The 27,125-nt window shown below is 38.7% G+C and overlaps 1 long non-coding RNA gene across 2 annotated transcripts; it reads right to left on the minus strand.

Annotated features, from left to right (window-relative positions):
* Window positions 1-12,547: 12,547 nt before the first annotated feature.
* LOC122888435 lies at window positions 12,548-20,658 on the minus strand. 2 transcript variants are annotated; one of them, XR_006380699.1, is made up of 3 exons: window positions 20,523-20,658; window positions 20,275-20,407; window positions 12,548-12,665 (listed from the first exon to the last, which is right to left on the minus strand). It is a non-coding gene; the product is annotated as an uncharacterized LOC122888435 (long non-coding RNA). The 2 variants fall into 2 exon arrangements; XR_006380700.1 differs by having other exon boundaries at window positions 12,550-12,665; window positions 20,331-20,407.
* Between the last annotated feature and the right edge of the window lie 6,467 nt (window positions 20,659-27,125).

Below are 27,125 nucleotides of genomic sequence, written 5' to 3' on the forward strand. Positions count from 1 at the left end.
AATTACACAAATATCGCCGTTAAATATTTGGGCCCTTCAGTTTGATTATAGATTTTTTTATTTTTTTTTTTTTGGCTTTTATTCTATGGTTTTCACAGTCAGTCTCTCCAGCCACATGCCTAATCCCCTTCATGGCCCTTTCATTGCCATTTCCCTCCCACCAGATGCCCACAGACTTTCTGGCCTAATTCCAATCCGGCCCCTACACCCTCCCACTCCATCAATGACAATTTTGTTTCTGTTTCCATTATAGGTTACTCCTCCTTATTGTTTAATGCGTAGTCATTTCACTTATTATTTATATTTGGCTCATAATGCAGTTTCTTGTCTTATTGATACTGTGTGATTTTAAATAGTTGTCTTTTTTATTTTTTTTGTGTGGACCCCAGGAAGACCAGTGACCACTTTGTGGAAGTTAATGGGGATCCAAATGAAGAATAAATCAAATCAACAGTGTATGCTGTTTTCTCGGGAACACAAAATACAATGAAACCTCTAATTCTGTCATGTCTGCACGGAAACAAATCAAATACCTGTTTGACGTAAGGCAACTTATTACTTATCCTTTGAATTAACCGCGCACGGAACTCACATTTGTAGGTATGTGGCGTTTCCTCCGTACCGGACACAAGGAGGCGCTGCACTTGAGAGGTTTATAACCCACTCCACCAACGCGCAGAGTGAGAGTGGGCAGGGAGAGGGTGGAATTGGGCAACCCTCCTTTCCCCATCACCTGACCGCCCCACCCATTTTCACACTCGACTGTCTGCACTGTATTTGTTACCACTCTCCCTCACTGTTGTGACAATGTAGCAGCCCTTCTTCTTTCATGCTTTCATCCTCATTTTCCCAACAGATACAAACTGGTATAGAGAGGTCAATAGTGCCCTGTTGATGGGGACATGATGATGAACATGGTTGTTTCTATGGATACTGTTCACTGCTATAACCACATATTCTTAGCCCCATAAAGGTCTCTGTGGTATTTCTTGACATAGGCTGTACTGTAAAAATGATGAGCAGCCAGCCTCAGTGATATTAATGTATATACTAGCTTTATATTTGGTTTGCCACTTGAATATCTCCCATATGTGCTGTACACTGAGCATGGAGGTACAGGGATATGGATGACACACAAAGATCCTTCACGAAGGTTCCCGTGTGTTGATTTATTCTAATTTTGTGGTTGATATAGAAAGAGAAAGTCACTTAACTGCAGTTTCTCTTCTATCCATTCTTATTCCATTGATTTACTTCTTTATGTACAAGGACTCCTGAGTTTGAAGGTCCACCTGCTAGCTGTCTTCCAGTAAACATTTGTATGACAACACTTACCCATCCCTCAAATATAATCCAAGGCTTAGTGTTTGCTAATGTTGAACGCAGCTGACAGGAAATAAACCTGGACCCAAGGTGTGTCTTAGCAACAGAGTTTAAATAATTGAAAAAAACAAAGTTTAGACATTACAGTTAAACAAGTATACTCTAAGAGAAAACTAATGTTTCCCAGCTCAGTAGTTACCAAATCAATTTTACTGCATCTGAAAGAAGGCCAGTCTTGACTTTCCCAATCCCCTCGGAGGGTTAAGCGAAAGTTCAGCTGTAGTTCTGTAGGCTTGCAGTAAAAACTTGGGACTTTGGCAGGGCAAAGGCTAAATCTGTCCAAGAATGTATTATTCATTCCATTTTTTGGAGCCTGGACACTGGCCTGTAAGTGTTACAAGCTGGTGGGTTCTGTTTTTCAAGTTTGATGTTTACGTTGGCCTTCAAGCTACAGATTCTCTGGCAGTCAACAAGTACTTGGCCGAGCTGCGGTGGTTTAGAGCCCAGCAAAAGATTTGTTTGTCTGAGACAAAAAACATTATTCTTGTTTTATTGTTTCATTTTGCAATATAGCAAGGGCAGCACATTACGCCAGAAAGCATTACTTTAATTGGACCATCATAGAGAGATGTATGAGTGGGCGTGTATGTCTGTTGGTCGTTGCTATAATGGAATGGACAGATCTTTTCAGAGTCACTAGATTGCAGGATTTAAGTGGCTGCTATTTTCTGGCTGATGTTAGCTGCCATGTAAAAAGGTTCATTTAACTGATGGACACAAAAGCAATGTACTGCTGAGCATTCAGTTTCCTAATTTCCTTCTGTGCTTCACCTGTAATTGGTGGATCCACAATGATCTGCCAGTATGAGCCTGTTTCATAGAGTGTTTCATAACTGAAACTGAGAGTTTGCACTTTGACTGTCTGTCATCATTGTTAAGTCAATTATTTGCAAATATTAATTAATTAATAATAATTAATTGCAGTTATTGATGATTTTAAACACAGAATGGAACATTTATGCTTTAGAGAAAAATAATCTGACCTAAAGGATAAGTTCAGATTTTTCTAAGTCTGTCTTAATACAATACTAAATCTAAATATAAAATCATGATTAGTCCATCTCAGACTGTTGAGCTGAGTTTAACCAGAATAGAACTTTTTTGACATGAACCACTTTAAATCTGCTGAAAATATAACAGATTCACTTTGAATCTTCCAAAAATATCAATTGCGATCTGTTCACAATTTGTGGGCGCCCCGGTAGCTCACCCGGTAGAGTGCGTGCCACGTATCCAGGCTGAGTCCTTATCGCAGCGGCCCAGGTTTGATTCCAGCCTGGGCCCTCCAGCTATCACGATCACAATACAGCAGAAATACCAAAAAAATCAGTCAAAGTTTATTTAATTTTTTTTAGTGTTCGCAATTTGTGTTTGTAAGACTGGCCCCATATGATTCCCATCATTGATTTTTACAGTTTTGAGACCATTTTATCTGAGCTGTGATGCAAAAATACAGCTTAAACAGCTTGGGTTGTGTTTTCTTCCTGTCAGCTGTCAGCAGCTGACTGTTCTGGACTACAATATATTTGGACAGGAAATGTTCTGTTTGAAATAAACAATGGATTCAATTCAACCACCAAACAGATGTAGGTCCTTGGGAAAAGTACTCAATTAATTTTAACATTACAGCACATTATTATGGACCCACAGGGTGACCTTAATTCCACAGTCATTGCCATTAGCAATTCAGAGATAAAGCTCCATGCCTTTTCACAGAGAAGATACAGAATGACCTTCATTACTCAGCAAAACCTAGTTAGAAACCACAGAATAACCTTCCTTCTACAGTAAAACTCATCTGACCTCAGCTGATAGAACTCAATTCTCTCAAAACAGTACAAGGCTCAGTTCTGGACCGACAGAGCGACCTTCACTTCACATTCAAATCTACCACACAAAAGAACAACAAACCAGTCTGAACAAAGCAGAATGAAAGTCATTCCCTCATGGGGTGTACCCTCTTTCCAAAATGTCGTGCATGCATCTTTCATGCCTTGTTACACCCAACAGTATGTGGCAGAGATTAGGTCTGCTGCTTCTATACAAGGACTGCGGGTGGTGAATATGTATGAGCGGATGCCAGAGTGAGCATGTATATGTGTGCGTCTGTGTGTGTCTGTCAGAATAAGGAATTACCTTTTTAAGAGGACAGTTTTGACTCCTTGTTCTGACTTGTTTAGGAGTATTTATATAATAATTAAATTTAATTATCGAACATTTGAAAATACTTGATTTAGATTCAACACTTCTTTCAAATAGTTTTTGCTGATGCTGTGGTTAATTTGAGGTTGGTGTTTACCTCTGCTGCTGGTGTTATGGCGCCAACAATTTCCACTGTTTGAGAAGTCATAACAGGCTGTTTTCTAAATATTTTCTGAAGGCATAATTTGCTGCCTCATTTGTTTTTGATTTAGAAGACATTTTACCAGCTTTAAATTTAATTTAAATTTAAAAGGAATTTGCACAGAGCCCACCAATAACTGCTTTTTTAGACTTTTTTTTACTTTACCTGAACTTTAGTATGTAGCTTAAAGTCTAGGCCATATCATTTTTTTCAAGAACTTCCTATTCCGACTTTTTAACTGCCGCGTTTTTTCCGTCTCACACCCATCTGATGGTACAGATTCTATTTTAATCAATCCAGCTGTCTACCCCAGCCACGTACTTGAAGCATATTTTTACACTTCAAGTCTATTTTCTTCCAATTTCTGCAAATAACCACAGTGATTGTGTGTTGGGCTCTGAGCGCTGCCAAAACGCAAGTGACCTACAGTCATTGCTGTGCCAGGACGGAGGACTGAAGCTGCTGCTGCGCTGCTAACGTGCTGCTTCCTTCATGCAGGCTGTGTAGGCCTACACAGTGTTAGTGTCATGATGTTTGTTGACGTCCTGTTCTTGTCTGTCCTCAATCGTCTTATTTTCCCTTTCAATTCATGGTGTGAGTGGTGAAGCCAAAGACAGACAGACATGCAGTGTGTAGCCCTATCACCAGACAAGAGCGTCGATATAAGATGAAACTGTAAAACCCCAGATTCTGTTCGATGACAGCGTTTCTTTGTTTGTTTTTTACATCCAATGCCAACATTTCTGCAACATCTAGGCATCACAACTATGGTATGGTTAAGGTTAGGGAAAGGAAACTGTGGTTACTACAAATCAACTGATTAATGTATGGTTAGGTTAGTCAATTAAAACACTGTTCAGGTTAGGGGAGAACCGTAGGCTTAGGGACAGGGAAAGTTCATTAGTGTGGTTAATTCAAAATGCCAACGTTAATTGCAGTTCTGTGACAGGACACAAAAAAATGTCTCCCACAAAGAATCTGACATGCTCTACACCCATTCACCACCCTGACCTCCATGGCCTTATTTTCTGCCTTGCTAAATAAAGAGCACACTACTTCCTGCATTAGCACTGACCTTTGGCACTGGACATAAATCATGAGGCACAGAATCGTCCAATATGGACATAACTCCTAAGAATACTGACACATGACAGACATGATCAGATGAGTATAATTTGAATGCACCTTATGTTGGAGGAGAGGTGTGAGATGTTTCTATGGTCGTTTTGATATTTTTGTTATCATGAAAATGGAATCCAGTGTAGCTGCTGTGAATACAAACGGACCACAGCTGCCGCTTTCTGTGAGGGAGCAAACTGCAGACATTGTTACTTTTTAGAGCTGCCTCAAAAAATCTGCAATGGCTGAGAGTTTGCTACCAAAAAGATAGAATTTTGGAGCAGTAATGCTTCAAAATAGGTAATTACATAAGCTTACCGGTGGTTTACAGTGTATCTATACATTACTTCAGTCAATGCTTTATATTTTAAAGCAGATACTGGTCTTGTGTCAGGAAATCCTTCATGCGGTTTATTTAGTTTTCTTCTTCAATGTATTTTTTTAAGTATGCCAACTGGTACACCATGAAGTAACCACAAAATGTTAAACATTTTCCAGTTAGTATTTAATTAATAAAATTATAAAAATAAAAGGACATTTCCTTTTTTTCCAAGGAGATATTAATGGCTCACTTCTGATGGAAAGGTGAAGAAGGGGCAGATTTAGCAGGCCAGGTCTAATTCGGGTTATGGGAAATGGCGAGAACAATGTTTCTCCAATTTTTCACCTGCCTAACAGATGGCGAGGGGGGACATGGCGGCAGAGAGAGGGAGAGAGAAAGAGAAGGATTGTGGGTGGAAAGAATAGAAATAGAGGCCACTGGAGCTCATCCACCACGTATCGTACTCAACAGTAAAGGGTTACACAGTGGAAGCGAACGGGGCCTTGGGTTTACCGAAGTCAGCACAGTGTGGATGTATGTTCACTGACAGAGAAATGCAATCAGCGGAGTCGACAGGCGAAAGAGTCGGCTTATAGAACATCCCCAATGTGTCTCCTCCTCTTCCCAAATATGTACATACGAATCTTTTAAAGGTAGAATAAGGTGTGGAAGAGAGGCAAGAGAAGCAAGTCATCTCTACCGAGGAAATACAGTGCGACCTTCACAGTCACCTTCACGTCTGTATACATAAAGCAATAACTGAGTTGTTTTCAAGGGGAATGATGGACAGTCCCAATGAGAAAAGCTTTCTTAGAAGTTCTCATCATCATGCGTGGAAGCAGTTTTCAACTGAGTTTTGAGGAGAAACTTGTCAACTCAGTTGATTGTTTCAGTTCTTAAACTGTTTTCAAAGACAAACATTTAGGAAAAGTCGGAAGAAGTTATGTTTATTTAAGAATTTAGATGTCTGGTGGTGTAGACTTTTGTCCTGCAAGTTGAAGTGAGCATAAAAACTAATCAAAATTAGCTATATTGACATGGAATCAAATGACTACATGCAACAAAAAGTGGTTGCTCTCAGTCATGACCAAATAGAATTATCCCAATTTTTGCAGCTCTACATATTTTTTTGCCTGTTTTAGTTCATTGTTTCAGTTTTACAGCACATTTACTGTTTGGTTTGTTCTCAGTGCTTTCATCAACCTTGTTTCCAGCTGGAGGCAGCTGTTTTCAGCAATCAAGCTCGGATAAACCCACTACCTGCCCAGAACCAAACAGCAGACAGAGTTAGTGAATATCTCGCAGCTAAAATACCAGATATTTTTTTTATGGAGTCAATATTGGACGTATATTCATCAGGTGGACACAAACACGACTCCACTGGGATGATAATGCGGTTCTGTGTCTGCTGGATGCGTAATTAGGTGACTGTTTGCTAACATGTTAGCCATAACTGTTTTACAAGGCATTATACCTCATGTCAAGTTTATGTGTCAGCTTTTTCTGGAGGTGTTCTGCCCTCTAGTGGCAGAGTCATCAATGTTTATTTTATGGTGTTTTTGTAGAAATAAAATTATACAAGTACAGGTTAAAAAAAATACGCTTGAAATGAAAGTGGGTAACACAACACTCTATATTTAGCCAGCCTAAAGAGTAACGTTGTAATGTTTCTGTGATGTCAAGTTGATTCCCATTCAAATTTGACTCTTCTCTACTTTAAAAAAAATCCCAAAGCAAGATAGAGGTGTTACACAAGAAGAAAAAAAAAACAGCACCAGGAGCAGAGATGCAGCCACAAAAGTGCAAAATGGATGGTATGGTACCTTCCTAGTCATAAATATTTCAAAGCCATGATTTATTATAGTGAGTGCAGGAGATGGTATTGTGTGGTCAAGAGATAGCTTATGCTTAAGTTTTAGTTGATTCAAATGCACAAGATATATATCATTCCCATGCTTTGGAGCACTTGCTTTCACTTTTATAATTTCTGAAAACACATTAACCACACATTAATGTACACATTTTTAAATTATCTGGAAGACTTAACTCCTGCATCAACGTTTCAAACTGATTTGATTTTGATTTTTCTCTTCTGAAAAAACTGAAAATGCACAATAGATACAATATCATCAGAGTTTATATTTCCTTACACAAAAAGTGAGGAGAGTTAAAATGTCAGCTGGACATTAAACACTGTGTGCACTCAACATCAGGTCATATGTATTACTCTATTACTAAAAAAGATTCTATTACTAAAAGGGATTATAGATGACAGTCAGTTAGCTGACTGGTCCGTCCAAGGATTTGTTCCAGAACAGGATATTGCAATAATTAAGGGCCAGATATTTGCTGTGAATATTTACTCATATAAAAGAAACATTCAAATCGTAGGTAGTCCAAATTTACTGAGCACAGTCCTGCTCCTCAGAGGGTAAACCCTGTCTATGTTGGACACTCCAGGAGCATGTCTCTATTGAAAACATATATTGGCTCACAAAGCACAGACTCGTCCTGCTGACGGCTGCCTCAGAGAAAACAGCACTTCTTTGCTCCAATTTACACAAACAGAAACATATACACAACATATTTTATTATATACAACTGAGTTGACATATTTGATATAATATATATAGTATCAAATATATACAATAATATATTGTATATAATATGAAATCCTGATTAATTACTTAATGATAAAACAAACCAATTTATGCAAGAAACAAAAAATACTAAAGAACATTATGCCATGTAATTTGTAGAAATACGGTATAAAAGTGGAAAATAATTAATTTCTATGGGGACAATGGGTGCAAATATAGTGAGTGAAGAAGAGAGACAGGAAGATGGCGAGGACAGGGAGGAAGAGGGAGAAAAAGATGGAAAGGATGAAGATAAGAGAAAAAAGTGAAGGCGTGGAAGAGAAGAGAGATGGGAAGTTAGAAAAAGAACAAAAAACTTAGAGGAAGGAAAGATTTCTAAAAGTAAAAATGGAGAAACATCTGCTCAGCCTCAGCAGGATACTTTTCATTTTGATCTTTAGATTCCTGTTTACTTCATTGGGAAAGTTACATCTTGTCGTACTATGTGCACATGTGCGTCAGTCATGTTCCATTTTTAGCTCTGATGCTGTTTTTGATTAATTAAACTCTTGTCTTTTCACAGCTAGAAAGAAAATCAGAGGATAATGAAATGCTTTCGGGGTTGTGTTTGCAGGCAGTGTGGTGTTATTTTTCTGATGGATGTCGGATCTTGTTACAGATGCAATATGTCAATTATTTGTGTGCAGTTAAGCAGCAGAGAGTTCAATAGGTTTGATACCAATTTTCTGTACAGTTATGATTTTTCTGCCTGCAGAGATTATTCTGCCTTCCACTGCCTGCTATCAAACAAACCTTTAATGCCGGTGAAGGCCTGAATCTTTCCTGCTGATCTGCTCATTTTCAATTTCATTTTAAATGGTTTGGTTACTTATTAGAAACACAATATCATCATGATATGATATAAGATCATAATATGCTGAAACTGTATGCTGGTTTGCATTTTGTTTTACAATAAATATGTCATATGCAGTATCTATTCATGCCAACTAGTCTTCCAAACTAAAAGACAAAATGTGATCTTTGTCATAGTCTTCCAAAATGACCCAAATAAACATTTAATGATCTGACACCTCTACCTGCAGGACAACACTGTTACAAATGACTGTTACATAAATTATTCATATGAGCATTTTCTGATCTGACACCCCTATTAAGATTTGGTTTGAGCATGAAGACAACTTGGTTTAGGCACAGAATCAACTTGTTTTTTCTACACTATTGGCTCTTACAATACAATATTCGCTTACAGCAACTAAAGCGTTATTAACTTTTTTTATTGTTATGTTTAGGCACTCGGAATATTTGATTAAGGTTAGGAAATGCTCATGGTCATGGTTTGATATTAAACAAGTCGAAAGTGACTTGAAGCACCAGAGTGTTTACTTTATCCACATTTAACCAAACCCTTTTGGTGCCTAAATCTAACCACATGTGGAACTCTGAGACGCCCACCGTACGCCCCAAACATGTCCCTGTACGACTTGCATGGGGTGGAGACGTAGCACTTCCCTCACTGGAAGAAAAAAAAGGGAACATAATCCAGGCAGCAATTACATTTCCCATCAAAACGTAACTGGCAAAACAAATTACTAGTGTGTAAACTTAATTTCTGGGAGACAGGAATATGCATTGAAACGTGTGCCAATATGGGGTGGCTGTATTCTGAGGACTGAGCATGTGATTTCATGTTGTGCATAGTGTATGTAAGAGCAGCATTTTGTGTTTAACCCTTAAATGCATACTTTGGGTTTTTAGCAGCCCAGGACTATTTTACACCCTGTCTAATTCATTCATTTCATTCAATTAAGTACTCAACTCCGTGATATTCCTCAAACTATTTGTTTTTAACAGTGATCTGGTGTAAAATGTCAATATCCTTTTTTTTTCACACAGACTATCAAGCAAGGCTTTATTGAACTGCCAGATTTTTGACCGGGGTTCGGTGGGACGTTCAGGGTGACAGCGACGTTCGCTTAATATAGTGAACAAGCCAAGTTAGCCCTCCAAGCTAATGCGTGCTAACTATGCTCGACGGATCGGAAATATGCAACATTTTTTTCCGACACTAGATATCAAACAAAAGCCAGAGACGATATCGTATTAAGTAGCTATGGGCTGTAAATTCACCACTTTTTTAGTAGATTTTTTGGGGCCATTTTTGCCTTATTTGACAGTGACAGCTCATAGACAGACAGGAAGGGCGGGAGAGAGATAATTATAATTCATCAAATGAAAGAATTGCGCTGGTGACTGCATATTAAAATAAAATTTTCTTTGAAGTAAAAGCATTGCTGTAATACTGGCAAGTTTAAAATCTAACAATACATCACCATGTGTTTTGCACAATCTGCAAAGTAATTAATAAATAAAGCTGTCACTTTATCACTCATCAGTTAAATACACACATTACCCTGATGTTGAATTCACACTAATATTAGTATGTTATACATAAGTGTATACCTGCAGATGCCTAATAAAACAATTGTATTGCACAGATTGCACATGCTCTCCTTGCTTTCACATAATACACACAGTACACAGCACACACCAATAACTTTTACAACCTTTTTTTCCCTTTATTCAGGGCCCACACACACACACACACACACACACACACACACACACACGCACACGGTGAGCTGCTGACGTTTGGAGGCTGAAACAATTCAAGTCCATTCAAATAAGTGAAATTTGATAGCAAACCACTTATCCCATGAGGACTATTTATCTGTGCTTTATTGAGAATTTGACAAAATAATTATACACAATAACTTATTCTTACCATATAATTACTTACTGTAAACAATAAAACAACAACAAAACAAGTTTGGTTTTGCAAAAATCTTGATCTATTTAGTGAAACCTTCAGCACCTGTGGCTCAGCTCCTTTACCTGCCTTGCTTTGTGTGTTTTATGAAATTATTCTCATCATGTGGAAACTGGACACATTAGGACTTTTAGTGTTAGCACTATAGATATTATTAACAGTATAGCCCATGTTCTTTAATAATGTATCACAGATCCCTTAACCAAAGACTTACCTGACCAATCAAATCGAAACTTCCCTTTTATCAATGGTTAAATGATCACTTCCTTCTAAAGCAGACATGGAAATTAATGTGAACTGAAATCTTTTGAGACTGCCATGTTGAATGTTTAGAAATGCCAAATAGTTGCAGACCTTCAATATTACTACATCATATTTTTCCTGCATGTTTAAGCACATTTCTGTACATTTATTGCCAACTATTTTCAATGCATTATAAAAGTTTTTATACATTTTTCAGGAAGCCATTTGTTTCAGTTCATTTCTATGACAATCAGCTTGCAAGACCTGAAACTTGCTGAACTCTCCAAGGGCATTGCAACATTTAATATTTAGGAGTTAGCTTCTGCAAAGCATTGCACTCAGGGGAACCTTGAAGAATAATAAATAATAAAAAGAATAATATGTTTTTGACAGCTGCATCTTCAGTGTCCCATGCATGGATTGCCCTTAAAAGGGAACAAAATTGGTAAATAAAAACTTTTAAAAATTAATGAATTAAAAACAAGAGAAAGACTGTTGCATCTGAGAGGCAAAGAAGTTAGTTGAACATTTCAGGAAAAAGAGCTTTTAGCTGTTTAGAGACGGTTTATTGAAAAAAAGAACGTAATTTCTTTCCCTAAGAATTTGACAAAACAAAATAAGTGAAAATAAGTTTCCAACAATAATGTTGTTTGAGAAACTTCATAATTTGTTCCCTTTTGAGCAAACAATTCAGTTGAAAGATTTAAATGATTTAAATTTCAAGCAAGCTATGATTTTGCTGTACAGGCACTTGGCATTGATTGACAGGTGAAGTTTTTCCCCAACTGAAAAAGTATGAAATATCAGCTTTGAAATTTTTCTTTTCTTTGAGGAAGTTTTGAGTTTTCTTGAATTGAGCTAAAGCAAGTTCCATAAAAAAAAAACAAGATCCTCTGCATAATGAAAACCCTGAGACGACCCGAGACTCTCTGGGGTGTAAATCTGGCACAGAGATGCTAATTGGTCCTTGTCTATCTCTTCCTCGCTCCCTCCATTATTGTGTGTGGGATTATAAAGTGCTCCATCACCACGGATTTGGAGGAAGCCAGAGCTTGTGATGAAGCTGCTTTCAGGGAGACAGACAGACAGACAGTTCATGTGGGGGAGGAAAGTGAAAAGAACAGAAGTGAAAATTGGCAGAGATGTGAGCTGTGATAGCAGTGGAGTGTGACTCTGACCGCATGAGTGCAGGTGCTAAAATGGGACTTCATAAGTGATTTTTGCAGGTGAGTAAAGATTTTTCTAAAGCAGCAGAGACACATTGTAGGTAACACTTTGCAATTTACATTGATGCTGCCTATGTAGGTGACTCTTGACTTTGTCAGATACCCTTAATTTGTAATGTTCTTTGTGTAACCAAGGATACTATTTACAGATACTAATATTTTTAATTATTTTCTTATATCTACTTCTACTTCAGTTAGTGATTTACTACATTTCCCAGGATTCCTTTTGATCAAAACCTAAGGAAAGACGCCATATGACATCCCTATTCACATACTTTTGTGTACTTTTGGTTTGGGGTTGTTATTCATGGTTCGGGCTTCCCACTTTGTGACAAAGGTTTCGGGAAGATCCTTTCTTGTTTCATCGTGATAATGCCGCTTTTCACAAAGAACCATGAAGAAATGGTTTTCCCAGTTTGGTGCGGAAGATTTTGGCCTGCACAGAGCCCTGACCTCAACCCCATCCGACACCTTTGGGATGAACTGGAACACCGACTGCAATCCACGCCTTATCGCCCGACATCAGTGGCTGGCATCACTAATGCTCATGTGGCTGAATGGGAGCAAATCGCTGCAGCAGGTTCAACATCTGGTGGAAAGCCTGAAACCAGAAGAGTGGAGGCTGTTACAGCAGCAGATTAATGCTCATGTCTTTGGAATTAGATTGTGTCCAAATAGTTTTCATGTAGTGAATGTATTTTGTTCTCCTGTGTATGACGTGATTAATTAATTAATAAAGTAAAGCCCCTATGCGTTGGATTTGAACATTTCTGACTTTGGCGACTCCTACTGGTAGGATAAAAAAAGACTCTGTGGCCGACAGTAGCTACCTTTATTATTTTTAAAAAATCAGATCGTATCACATTTCACCACTTTGCCTTGGTCACAAGCTTATAACAAAGCTACACAATGCCTTTGTTAAATTTGTGGAAAGTTGCATTGATAAATACAGATATAATACAAATATAATATATATATATATATAAGGGGAGATATTATTAGTTACACAAGTTCTAAAACCAAACGACACAACCAAGAATTACGATATTAGAAAACTAAATTTAAAAAGCTGAGACCGAAAATGGCGCTGAAAATTTATACTGTATAATCTAGCTGTCATGAGAGCTGATTGTGCCTAAACAAATATACTATGACCAAAGGGAAAAAGCAGGTAAATTATTGGTCTGGAGGATAAAGAAAATGCAAGCTGAAATAAATAATAGTATAAAGTCAACATCTGGCATCTTAACTATGGACCCATTAGAGATAAACAATAATTTTAGAGAAATTTGTATCTATACTCTTCGGCTATTAAGACACTGAAGAAATGTACAAATGCTTTTTAAAAAAATACAATTTCAGTTTGGCATGCTGCACACAAACATAGGTGACTGTACTGTCTCAGTTTCCTCCCATTTGGGGTAATGAACAGTTTACGGCTGGTAAAAAGGATGGAGGATTAAGGTCATGGAATATAAAAGGTATTCAGAAAAAGATGGATCTTTATGTAGACAGAGTTTTGCTTTCTTTTCAATCAATTATGTCAGAGATATCAAATCCCTAAAAAATGCTCATCAAAATATGAACAGAACATGTGTATTCCACCTTTATCAAAACTTGAGGAAATAACACTTGTAAATTTAGAAGGGCAGGGCCATGTAACTAAATATTACAGCACATTGGTTGCATATAGTGCTGAGTCAACAGTAGAGTTGATAAATGAAATGCTTGGACAATGGATATACAAGAAGACATTGACGAGACAGATTGGAGTAATGCTTGTTTAAAAGCACAAAAACAGATAATTAATACAAGGTTTCAATCACTTCAATATAAGCGGTTAGTGAGAATGTACATGACTTCATCATATGTCTGCTAATATACCGGATGTTTGTACTAAATGTTTGACGAGAAGGGTACTCTATTTCATTGTCTATGGGAATGTCCAAAGATCAAAAACTTCAGGAAGGATCTTATAAAATGTTTGTCAGAGATGTTTAATACCAAAGTCCCTTTAAATGGCAAACTCTGTGCTTGGAATTTATCCGAAGGACTTTATACAAACATCGAAACAGACAACTCCTGGACTTTGGACTTCTTCAAGTCAGGAGAGCTATTGGAAGAGTATGGACGCTCCATCATTGAGAATGTGGATAAGGAAGCTTTCGAATTTGTCAGTCTAGAAAGACTAACTTACATTGCTTCCTGCAAGCGGAAAGACTTTGTTCAGCTCTGGTAACCATACATGAATATCATGAAAGATAGAAATGTAGGCTTTACCTGAAAGGAAATTGTAAACAATGCAGGGAAATATTTTGTTCTATTTGTATTCTAACCGATATTGGTGAAAGTTGAGAAATTGTTTACTGTGCTTCTTCTACAATGGATTTTTAGTCCTCAGCCCTCATCCCAATAATAACATCATATAGCATTTATATAATCAGGAAATTGGGCACACCTTTCCTACCGAGCTGCCCCAATACACAGCGCTGAAGAGCCCATATTGCACGGTTACTGTAGAAAGTACAAGGCTTAAACATCCTGAGGATACCGGCTAACTTTGAAGGTTTCATGATGTTTCTCCTTGTGACATTTTTAACATGAATGTGAAGGCTATTCCTTCAGTTTTTCGGAAGGAAAATCACAGTGTCCCCAGGCAACTGACAGTTTTTGCATCGGCAACATGCTGCAAGACAAATTCAATCAATTTCCACGCCTCCATGAACAAGAGGCTCTGTAAAAACAGCTGCTTTCTATTCTACACATCTCATGACGACGTGTTGATTCAACTTTCTTTCATTTTTTACATATTGCAATCAAAGTGGTTTCATAGAGCACACAGATGGCAAACTCAGCTGATAACATAGATGAAAAAGCAACAAAATTAGCTCCTATCTCACAAGTTATTGATTCTGTACAATTTAAAACAGGGACCATTTGTCATTGGAGAGGGCTTTAATCTCAGTAAATTATGCACGTGAGAAATGATAGTGTTGATTTAGGCTGCATATTTGCTGTGATTTATTACATTAGCCACGCGTAAGCAATGTGTAAACAGTCTCCTCAGCCGTGCAGACTTGGAAGTTCCATTTGTGTTCCAGATGCAGCTCTGAAGCAAACCTTCATCTTCACAATAATGACATTTCCAGTGCATCTTCCTCTTCCGCTCTCACTCCCTCCTCCCTCCCTCCTCCCTCCTCCCTCCGTTATCTCCTTTGCGGTTATCTTGCTCGTCATGTGTTTACTTCTGCTGCTTGTTATTGTTCTGGACGACTGCACACTGCGGATGTTCCAGTCTGTGCTCTTCAAGGATCTGATTTAACATTTGGCCTTCTTGTCCTCCTTTCACCACAGCACTGCTGTCACTTGAAAACCACATTAAAATGATTTTTCAGGAGGGTAATATCAGTGATTCCCAATGTGTCTTCAAACATTTTTTAAGAGTGCAGTGGTCGTAAAAGTTACCTTTACTGCTTACCGTCAATGGTAGACATGGAAGGACTTATCCAATGATTACTACAGCTGGCTAAAACCAGGTGTTTTCCATGATATCCTTGTAAATCCAAAACATTAAATCAGAACTTTGAGCTAATTTGTTCAATTTCATATCCAACGTGCTGGAGTACAGAGTCAAAATAATGGACTATGTGACTGTCCAGATATTTACAGACTGTAGTTTCCCTTTCATTTGGCAAGATTTTGACATTTTCAGCACAGAAATGACTGCTACTAGAAAATAGTACAACTAAATTAGTTGGATAAAAGGACAAAAATGCACTATTGTCAGGCCAAACTGTTATTCTTAGTTAAAAGTTGACAATTTGGAGATAAAAGGACTTCACCAGCCAGCTGTAGTTTCAATTTTGTCTGGTTCCTGAACTCTGAATCCCACATCTCAGCGATTCAAATAAACAGGGCAGGCTGCTTGTGTACATGTCACACAATATACATGTGGTCACACATGCACATACAGTATATTCTTATACATAGATACACATGTACACACACAGCTACAGTACATATACATACAGACCTCTATATAGGTCTGGTGTTGTGCTCGCTTGAAAAAAAAAACAGCCGAGCCAATCAGAGCTTTTTAGACAGGATGTGGGCGTCCTCTTCCTGCGTCAGAACCAGAAATAATATGTAATGGTCATGGCAACAGAAAAATGGCCACAATAGTGTACAGGTGGTTCTGTACACTTTTGGGATAATGACAGCAATCCCTTTCAAACATAAAATGACTGACATGACCGCAATATCAGACTGAATGATGAAGTGAAAACTATAATTAATTTTGATTATTATGCTAGTATCAATTTAATGCTTATTTTATCTTTCAGATAACCAGCACACTATTAAATGTTTAACTTTTAGTTAAACTACAGTACCCACTTGACCAGTTCTTGTAACTTTAATGGATATAGTAACACTATATATTAATAAAAAACACATTTCCAAGTTAACTACACCACACACACACTGCACTCCCTCACCCGAGTACTAATTCCAGTCACCTGTCACCAATCACACACCTACACCTAATCATCACTCCACTCCCTTATAAAACCCCATCCCTCACCTCAGTCAGTGTCCGGTCTTGTTTGGAAAAGGACAGATCATAGTATCCAGCCTACGTACGGCAATACGGACGCTACCTCGTTATTTCAAGATGCCTTTCTCCTTCCAACGCTCCCGATCTTGGTTCCACGTATATCCGGTCTCCTGTGAGTGTCTTCTCAGCCCCAAACCTCCACACTCCTGTGTTCGCCTCCGCAGCCCAAGATCCACAGTCTCCTGTGTTCGTGTCAGCAGCCTCCGAACTCCAGTTCATCCAGTCAAAGGACAGTATCAGTGTCATCTCCTATTCTGCATCAATTACTTGTACAATAAAACCTCCTGTTCCTTACTGTTGTCTCCGGCCTGCTCTGTCCGTAACATGTCCAGCACAAGGGTCATATCTTAATCTACAGAGGCACAGGAAATCTTTCAGTTGGGGTTCCAATGTGAAAAATGAGGCTTTCAGAGGAAAAAAAGAGGTAATTTGTTGGGAGAGGTCAATGATAATGTTGCACCCCCCTGGTACTTTTTTTCCTCGCCTCTTTATTAACTTCTTCAAATTGTAGTTTAATGACACCTCTCATGACTTCCAAATGTATTGTGAGATGCAGGTGCTAATCAGTGTTGATAATAAATTGTAATGTCAACCACTTAATATGCTGATATATTCCCCAAATGCCCTGGGATAATAGATTGAGCCCTTGTGTGCTCTTGACAAAGATCACTTGAAAAGTTGCGTTTATTGCCAGCAATAACTTTGGCTCATAACTTTGATAATGACCTTGCTCGCTGTCTTTGTCTTGCAAGGGTCAGTGATCTCAGTCTTGTCTCTGATAATATTGTACCAGCACAGGTATTACAGGATCAGCATAATGCTAATCATTTCATTACTCCCAGAGTAATATGGTCAGGAAAACCTGATTCATTAAGTCAAAAAAGATGACGGCTAAAAAACGTGTATCATAGTTTTATGATAAGGCAGCAAAATACAGTTTTGGACAACAGGGTAGTTGTCGAATGAACAACTCATGTGGCAATAAGCTAAGTGGACAGTTTGGCCTGAGGGTAGCGCTAGAGGCAGGTTCATGGATTTTTCCAAAATGGAAATACTTCATCTTCTGGAAAGAATGATGGCATGAATGTTAAATTCATAAAAAGCTGTCAATGTGATCTTGTGTGTAAATGAAAAGCTTTGCCTGATGGTGCTAGAGGAAACATTTGGATTGACTACAGTAGTAATATCAATACCACATTTTATTGCAATCTGACGTGTACTGAGGCCAGATGTAATATAATAATATAATTAAGAAATATGTGCGCACAAATTCCTTATTTATTTGTCTCTTGATTACACCTGCCAGGCTCTGTACAACTGCCTCCAACTGAGATTTGTTGGTTTTTCCAACCAGACTTTGGCATCTGAGCCAAAAAGTTCATTTCGAACACTGTGCTCTCACCAGCACTGCCAGACACTCGATGCTGGAGGACACAGAACAGGACACATTCTTTTGTCCTTTCCTCTTGAGGGAAAGCTGTGTTTTGATACAAATGATAATGTTGACAGTCCGTGCAACACCATGATGGTTTAACTACAAATCACACAACTGCACTGTGAACAAGGCAACAGAGGATTTATGTCATTGCACCCTCTGGGTTTTGTAGTTCATCCTGCATCACACTTTTATCAAAGGAGATTATATAAATCTCAGTCAGCCATGACATATATTTCCAAGTATGATATTGCACACAAGATTTCATGCTGCATAACATACTGTGTGTGGCGATGATAATGTGCCTTATGCCATAAGTGAAACAGATATTACAGATAATATTTTAAACATCACAGTACTATTTCCTTGGTGAAATCATGCTTATTGTGACATTCAGTGTTCTTTTCCCTTGATGGAAAGACCACTAGAATACAGGTGTTGTGTTGTTTACAAAAATTGCTGATTGCCAAGTGCCTCCACAAGAGAGCATTAAATCACAGCTCCATTCATCACTAATGCATAGCTGAGCTGGTTGAGATACCCAGAATCAATCATCTAAATGGGACCATGAAAGCATGGAGCATACTATTAAATGAGTTGTATCGGCAGCTAGGCTCACTGCTCACCTCAGAGTGTAATCAGCATCACTGCTGGAAGGAAGAACATCAACAACATCTGTTTAATCGCTGAACTTTAAACCAGTTTTCAAACTACAAGGTGTAATGTTGTTTCTTTCTTTTTTCACACTGGTTATAAAGGCTATTGCTAGTTGGTAGCCTATACGGGTTGTTGTAAGTTGACTTACGGAAATAACAAGGGCGAGAATGCACATGTATCTGCACAAACAAGTGGCAACTCAACACACTTTCTTGCCTCTATTTTCAGGCTATTCCACTGATCAACAGACAATGGTCAAGAAACATAGCAATGTGCCAACAAAGGCAGGGAAGAAGAAGTCATGGATGTAAACAATGCAGGTTACAAAATACTTGACAAATCAGCTTTGCAAATGTTTTATGATGAAGGAAATGCATGCAACACATTTCTTAGGCCTCAAGGATAGACACGATGTATTTTGGTAAGAAATCACAAGTGCAACTTCTGTATGAACTAAAAGTGATGTCAACAGTACGGATACATCACTTACTGATTGGTTAGGATGAGACCCCTCCCAAAGAGAAAATGGCTAAAATTAATGAATAGTGAAGTGAAAATGGAACTGAAATTCCCCCTAATGATCAGGCAGATGGGATTGTTTTAGTTTCTCTGAACCTTTTGATACTTTATTTGGGATTATTTTTGTTGGACAGGTGAGCAACCTATAGCTAATCAGAAATACTTTATTGATCCCCGAGGGGAAACTCTTTTGCTACACAAGCTAACATTAGTTGTCAGTTAATTTAAACTGAGATTACATATTATGTTCAATAAACATTTTAGTGGAACTGCTCTATCTGACAGCTGTCTTGTGTGCACAGTCACAGTGAGGTTTTATTCTGAGCTGTGGGTGACTTGATGCTGTGTAATATTTGAATGTGAGGGCAAAAATCGCTGTTCAAAGAAATGACTGACAGTGCATAAAAGCGGTAACTCTAGATGGTCCTAAGTATCAAACTAATATCCAACTAGGATTTTGATTCTGACATACAGTCATTAATTAATGTGCTTTGATACGTGCTTTGATACGGACTGAATGAATGAGGAAATGAAACGGCGTGTCTGGCTCTGTAAGAGAGTATGCTATATTAAGAATTTTATTGAAATGCAGAGAAATACTGCCTACTGCGATTTAAAATACAACAGCAAAAAAAAACAAAAAAAACAAAAAACAGCTAGAGCCAGGAGACTTTGGACAGAGCCAGGCTAGCTGTTTCCCACACTTCCAGTTTTATGCTAAGCTAAGCTAACCATCTCCTGGCTCTAGATTCATATTTAGCGTTCAGATATGAGAGTGGTATTGATTTTCTCATCTAACTCACAGCAAGAAAGCAAATAAGTGCGCTCCCCAATGTGTCGAACTATCGCTTTAAAGAAAGAAGTCAGCTAAGCTGAAACATAGTCACCAAGCTAAAATCCAGTTGTACGTGCCACTAACTGCAGGCTAAAGATTATGATGTGTGACCTGATAAAACATTTAGCATTTCAAATTAGTTCACTTACACATTCTGGGATTATTTTGGATGAATTCAGCAACTATGGCGCACTGATGTTCATACCTCTGACTGGCTTCTTCTCCGTAACAATGGCAGCTGAGGCTCATGGGTGTTGTAGTGTTTTGATCCCTGATACCAAACTGGTGAAAAAAACACAATTTCATTTCAGTTTTCATTTCCAGGAGTCTCCATGTGTTTCTATGTTGAGGAACATTGAGGATTACATTAAAAGAAAACTTTCAAATGGGAATTTACATTTTACTTCACAACTCTATAGTTCTCTTGTCATTAATCCAAGTTTTATACGACACGCTTCACTGCAGCTGGTTGCTTACTCTCTCACTCCTTTCCTCTGTTCTATAATGGAAGACACTGGTGGCGGTGTATGTGGGAGGTGTCTCTTCGTCTCTCACTGTATTCATGGGGTGAGTGCGCATTCATAAGCGAAGGGTAGTGGGAGTGTGTGTGGGTGTGTCTGTGTTGGGAAACCAATCACAAGCAGTCAAGTAAAACAAAGTGTCCCCATGTTGTGGTGGAGCTGAGGTGAGTGAATCTGACATGTTTTATTATAAGTCCCAGCACTTTGCTCTGCACTTCACCACCAGTTAGGATTGCTCACCTTTTCAGTCTTGAGCTGTACAGGACAAGTTTTTCCTCTCTGCACACTGAAGAGATCTGAATGTGACCTGAACTGACATGTGTCAGACCATCAGGTCTGGTTGTTGACCTTGACCTTGGCCTCCGGTTTTTTGGCTTTCTCCAGACCTCCATTTCTCCAAACTAACAATCTTCCAGCAGCCTAACTGTGTACTGTAAACAGGGGCTGTAGCCTGAACACCAGCCAGGATCCCAGTTCAGCTTAAATCCTTGTTGTCCCAGTGGAGGAAATTAGGTTTGCAAGCAAAATAGGTCACACAAGCAGTCATCACCCCATAAAAGCACAAGACAACAACACATAGAAAAAAATATATTCTAGGTTCTAATTGATCAGAAAAAAAGAAACCCCTGAACAATGTAATTCCAATTCACTCAACTGTATTCTGAGACCGTTTGAAGTGCATCGAATTGAATTACTTCAGAGCTCAGTAAGTGTATTTTGTAAATCTATTAGTAATTTATGACCTCAAATAACTAATCATTCCCTTAAATTACTAGTTTGTGTGCTAAATATAATAATTTGTATCCTTGTATCCTTGAATAATAATCTTGGGTCTTGTCCCTTGGTGGAGGGAGGCCTTAGTACTCATAGTAATTGGTGAATTAACAAAGTTATGATAATAATAATAATAATAATTACATTGATGATGTTATTAATAAAAACAGGATAAATTGAATTATAATAAAAGGCTGTGAAGCCCACAAGGAACAAGCGCCACTCATCAGGGTCTGGGATCTGTTGAGATAGGGAACAAAGGTGCTGCTGGAAATTGAAAGAAATTAAAAAATAAATACAAAACATAATCTACCCTCAAGCCTTGTTGAACTGGGCGATGGTCCAGAATCCCGAAAGCCACTACTCCCAGGAACCCAATCATCTATGCCATCCCACATCCTTACCACCTCTTCCCCTTTAAATGCACCTCTCCCAAACATCTGTCTGCCGTCATTTTTGAATGGACGAAATGTCCATCTCCTCTCCTAACAAACCATCTGACTTGCATGAATGCCCTATCCTCTGTCTGAGTGTTTGTAATAAGGCTTCTCATTGTATGTATGTTCTGGCATGTCTATCTATGTTAAATCACCTGTTATAGGCTATTTTGTCTTGCTTTCCCAATAATAATGATAATAATAATGACTTTACTTTGTTCCTTAAGTACACACAAAAGTGCATGTTCCAGGCCTTACAGAGCTCAGAGAAAAGTTCAGCAAGACATAATACTTTCTTACGCATGCTCACATAATGTGCAAAGGAACCTCTCTCTTCCCTTAGGCCTTTCATTTTCCAGACGCTGCCAGTCACCCACTTTGAGTTTCCAGCTCCTTCCAGTCACCTGACACAGCTACTCCCTGCACACTTGTCCCTTGTTCCTTCATTTAGCCTCAGCATATAAATACCAGCCACTTTCATACTCCCGGTTGCCTGATTGTCTATGTTGCTCATCTGCCATTGTGGTTTCAGTAATGCTGGCTGTCCTTCCTGCTTTTGGCCAATCAGATTTGTTTGCCTTTTTGGACTGATTTTGAAAATAGTTTCTAGAAGTGGCTTTTAATTTCTCTGCATTTGGTTCCTTTTCCCTGTTTCCAATTCAACTGTGACACAACAGTATATAACATATATCCTGTGCTGTCAGTCAGTCCTGGTTTGACCGCACCCACTTTTAACCAAGTACCTTGTTGATGGACAGAAAACCATTTTGAATACCATTTAAGTCTTTGATGAAGCAAAAATGCTACTGAACTGTCCACTTTGTTTCTGCAAACTTGTAATGGGCAGTTTTGCCTAGTTTTGGTATTGTATAGACAAAACAATCAAAATATTGAATTATCAATAAAAATTTAAAAGTCTCTAACTCGCTTATTATAGCTGTCAGTTTTGTCCAGTAGTTATCCCTGCTTCACCTCCTCCTGTGTTAATCAACAGCTGGCTTTCAGAGTGTGATACAGCTGTAGGTCCAACTTAAGCTCATCAGGTCCAGGTCAAATCCATCCAGTTCCAAGGATAATTGACTTTAGTTGTAGTTATTTTTACCCACCACAGTATCTATATTCCATTGGGAGTGAATTCATATGCTGCCCACCACCTCATTAAGAGAAATTCACAAAGCGATATAGTTGTCAAAGAATGTATCTGTGTTTTTTCATTAATTTCTACCATCCAGTCAGTAAAGATGATAACAATGGAAGCAGATGAGATGAACAAATTAATGTAGTCATGTCTCAGACTGTACATATAATGCGGGTAAAGATATTGATGAATTAATCTATGCAACCAAATCTGTTATTGATGAGATAAAACTATTTCCATTTGGCACATATTACCAAGCACATCCTGCTTATACATTGAGTTGTGAAATCAAAGTGACTGCTAGCCAACAAGAACAAGCCCTTCTAAATAAGTAATTTCATATCTCAGCCAATGCAGTCTGGATTCAGTACCAATGTAATCACAATGGACTTTTTATTAAGGTATTGAGATCAAACATGAGTTTGTTTTTGTATCTAGCGATCATGTCTACTTCTGGAAAAAAAATCCATAAGCCACAGAGAGTTGGTCATTCAACAACCCAATAATAAAGAAGAAGCTCAGGCAAAATTTGTGTCGGTACGACAAATACAGAATCACTGAGAGCTTGCATGTTTTTTACATTGTAGTATAAATGCAAGATATATATGCTATGGTAAAGATAACATACGAAAACAACCAGAGAAATGTGGAAATCATGTTCCTGTCTGTATTTTTGTTAAATGTAATGTGTGGTTGCTGTTGGTTAGAACCTTGCATTCCTTTCAGCTATTACACATCAAAAAAATCTACCATTTTTCACTGAAAGTGAATGAATCTTGGTTGGTGTTGTTGTTGTCTCATGGTTGTTGGATGGTAAATTGGACCAAAAAACTACCCTATAATGACTGGATGAGTTTCCCTGGTTCCTCAGCTCTGTAGGGAATGGATTAGTGGGCTGTTCCATCCTGTGCCTCTATATCCCAAACTTCATCTGAAGAAATTCACGGAGGATCAGATTCATCTTTGAATGCATTTAAAGCTGCACCTGGTTCCTTCGTTGAGTGACCTTATGGCACTGTGGCACATCGCAAACACTGGCATCTGTCATAGGAAACTTCCAAGACTTCCTGTCTGCTGTTCAGGAGCTGAGGTGGTTAATGTTTAATTAATGACAAAAAAGCAGAGGTTGTCTGTCATGCAGCATCTGGAGAAAAACAGAGTGGGGGAAAAACCTGCAGCCTTGTCATCATGATCTCTGGAGTCTCTTTGCCTCTATCTCTCGCTCCACTCTCTGCCATCCATCACTGCTCTTAGCGCCATGTGTTCATCTGGCTTTGTTTTCCTCTCCTGTTAATTAGGGTGTTGATGATGAAAACATAACTGTCCTCCTTTTGCTTTTTCAAATATCATAAAATGTGTGAGCTGATGCTTGTGATTGTGTTTAGGAGTGGATATATTGTGTGTGTGTGTGTGTGTGTGCATCGAAGAAGGGTGACAGTGTGCATCCACACATAAGCATATGTGTGTAAATATGAATGCTTAGTGCTGCGTGCACTTCTCACCACATATGGTGCTGAAGTAAACAAAAGCTAGCCAGCCATATGTCTTCCTGCAGGTGCTGCTCATTGCTGAAGTGCCTGAAATCCTCCAGATGTCATTTCAATTCTGCTGAAATTTATTCTCAACTGCATGTCTCTCTTTGATCGGTTTCAAGTTTAACTCTGGGGATAATGTGACAGCACCTCGGATGGCATACATAGATTTAAGGCCAAAACATACACTGTACTTTAAAGAGTCTCTGAGCAATTTCTGCCCTAATGCTGGCCTCTGTTTTTCACCAGTCTAGACACATGGCTTTGCCTCTCCTCAAGCACACACACACCCGAAAACATTCACCAAGCTCTTATGACTCAGTACAACAAACAGGGTTTTCACACAAGCTACACATTAACAATGAAAAACATGGATAAACCCACCTCAAGTTTAGAACTATAGGTTGGCGCTGCTACCTTTCCTATCAAAAGTTCTTCAGTGTGCAGTTTTACTTGTTTACCCAAGTCTCTGGTGTCCCTGTGCAAAATAATCTACTTGACTCAAGAGAGATCATTCAACTGAAACTGCCATGATGTCAGTGATAGAAACTCTGCGGTTAGCAAGAACTGATACCTATTCATCAGTTCTCATCTTGCTTGACCTGTCAGCAGTGCTGAAACACCAAATCCTCCTATCCACCCTATCCTAACTAGGAATCTCTGTTACAGCACTCCTTTGCTTTGATTCCTACCTCACAGGACAATTGCTGTGTAGTGGCGTAGCAAAGAGAGGTGTCCAAGTGTCACTACCTTTCCACTGGGTAACCTCAAAAATTGGTGCCAAGACCCCTTCTCCACCACCTCCACTGCAATGCTGACGATACCCTGCTCTATCTTTCCTTCCCGCCAGATGACCCTTCTGCCTTGCCACAGATCTCAGTCTGCCTCACTGATATTTAAAAATGAATGATGAAACATCACCTTCAACTCATTCTGACTGAACTCTTGATGATCCCAGAAAGTCCTTCTGTTCAGCACAACATTAGTGTCCATCTGAGCTCCTCCTTGTTCTCTCCAACAAAGTCTGCAAGAAATCTGGGCATCATGATTGATGGCCAACTAACTTTCACTTTGCATGTTGCATCTGTCACATAAGACAGATTTCTGACAGACAGACATTTTTCTGAAGGTGACAAAGTATGCCACTCAACTCTACTTGTACAGGCAATGGTCCACTCTCACTTTGACTCCTGTAAAACCCTTCTGGCAGGGCTGCCAGCATGTAAAACAATAAAAACTCTGCAAATGGTCTGATACAAACAAACAGCGCATCTACTCTCCACTAGATCCCTGTCCCAGCTCGCAAGTTTACGTCAGTAATGCTCACCTATAGAGCTGCCACTAGCTCAGCACCGACAAACTCAAACTCTATCGAGGTTTATGCACCTTCTCATTCGCTATGATCACTGCAAGGCAGTAAATCTCAATCCAAACTCTTCTCCTGTGTGCTCCCTCTGTGGTGTGTAATGGGTGAAATTTGAAGTTCAGGGAAAATGACAACGGCTTTTGATCAGTTGTAATTATTCCGCTTCTATATTGGACTATCCTTAGGTTCCCTTTCGGATCGGGTTCAGGTAGGTTTTCCACAGGTCTATTTCGATTCCTCTACCTGGATGCATCAGGGAACTGTTCCAGCAGTTGTTCCACCTCCCATTTCTAAAACTAGCTTCTCTAGGTTCTAACAACGTTTTTACAAACACTAAATCTTTATGGTTTCAAAATTCACAATACAGTAACGGATTGGATAGTCAATAGACTTGATACGTTTTATGTTTTGCCATGACTTGCCAGGTCCCCATTGGAATCCATGGTACAGTAATTGCTGTGAATACAAGCTGACTACGTTAATCAATGACAATTTTGATAATACATGAATCATTTCTCATACATCTAGCAGAAGTGCAGGATGTTTTCTGGTTGGTTGTGTGATTACAAAGTTATATACAATTTTTCAATGCGAGGCTAGTGGTGCATTCTAGCTAATTCAATATTTGGCTTTAGGATATTAGGATAATGGCTACCTTGAGAACACTTGTCTTGCCTTTTAAAGAAGAGGTAGACTTGTCAGACTGCCGTCTAAGGGGATTTTGCACGTGCAAATGTGTGCCACGTCCATGACTGTGAAAAAAGCAATTTGTAACATCAAAAGATTCTGTCCTTGTTCAGAGTGCGGCTCTGTTCATCACTGTCCAATTGCTGTTTAAATTAGCACATCTGGTATGCATCTAAAAAGAAAAGCCACATGCTCTGATCAAAGGAGAATTCATACCCTTTGATCAGAGCCAAACAATAAGAAAGACCTGCAGTCCTTTCATCAGCGGATTAGTGGCAGCCTTTTGAAACACAAGCTTTGGTGGGGACTTTATCCTTGACTTATAAAGAGCTTCAGTTTACAGATTTTGCAATTTAGAAAAATCAATGCAGGTCACAGAACTTCATTACTGCCATTTTTAATGGTGTTGACTTAACACTGTTAAAGGGTTCCGTGAGGAACCATTTAATTCCAACAGTGAATAGATCCACTTTCATGAAGAGGCAGGTAATACAACACAAAACGGGACGTGATCTATCAAAGAACAAAGAAAATTGCTCTCCACA

This window comes from Siniperca chuatsi, linkage group LG14 (genome assembly GCF_020085105.1).
Source record: "Siniperca chuatsi isolate FFG_IHB_CAS linkage group LG14, ASM2008510v1, whole genome shotgun sequence".
Taxonomy (NCBI): Eukaryota; Metazoa; Chordata; class Actinopteri; order Centrarchiformes; family Sinipercidae; genus Siniperca; species Siniperca chuatsi.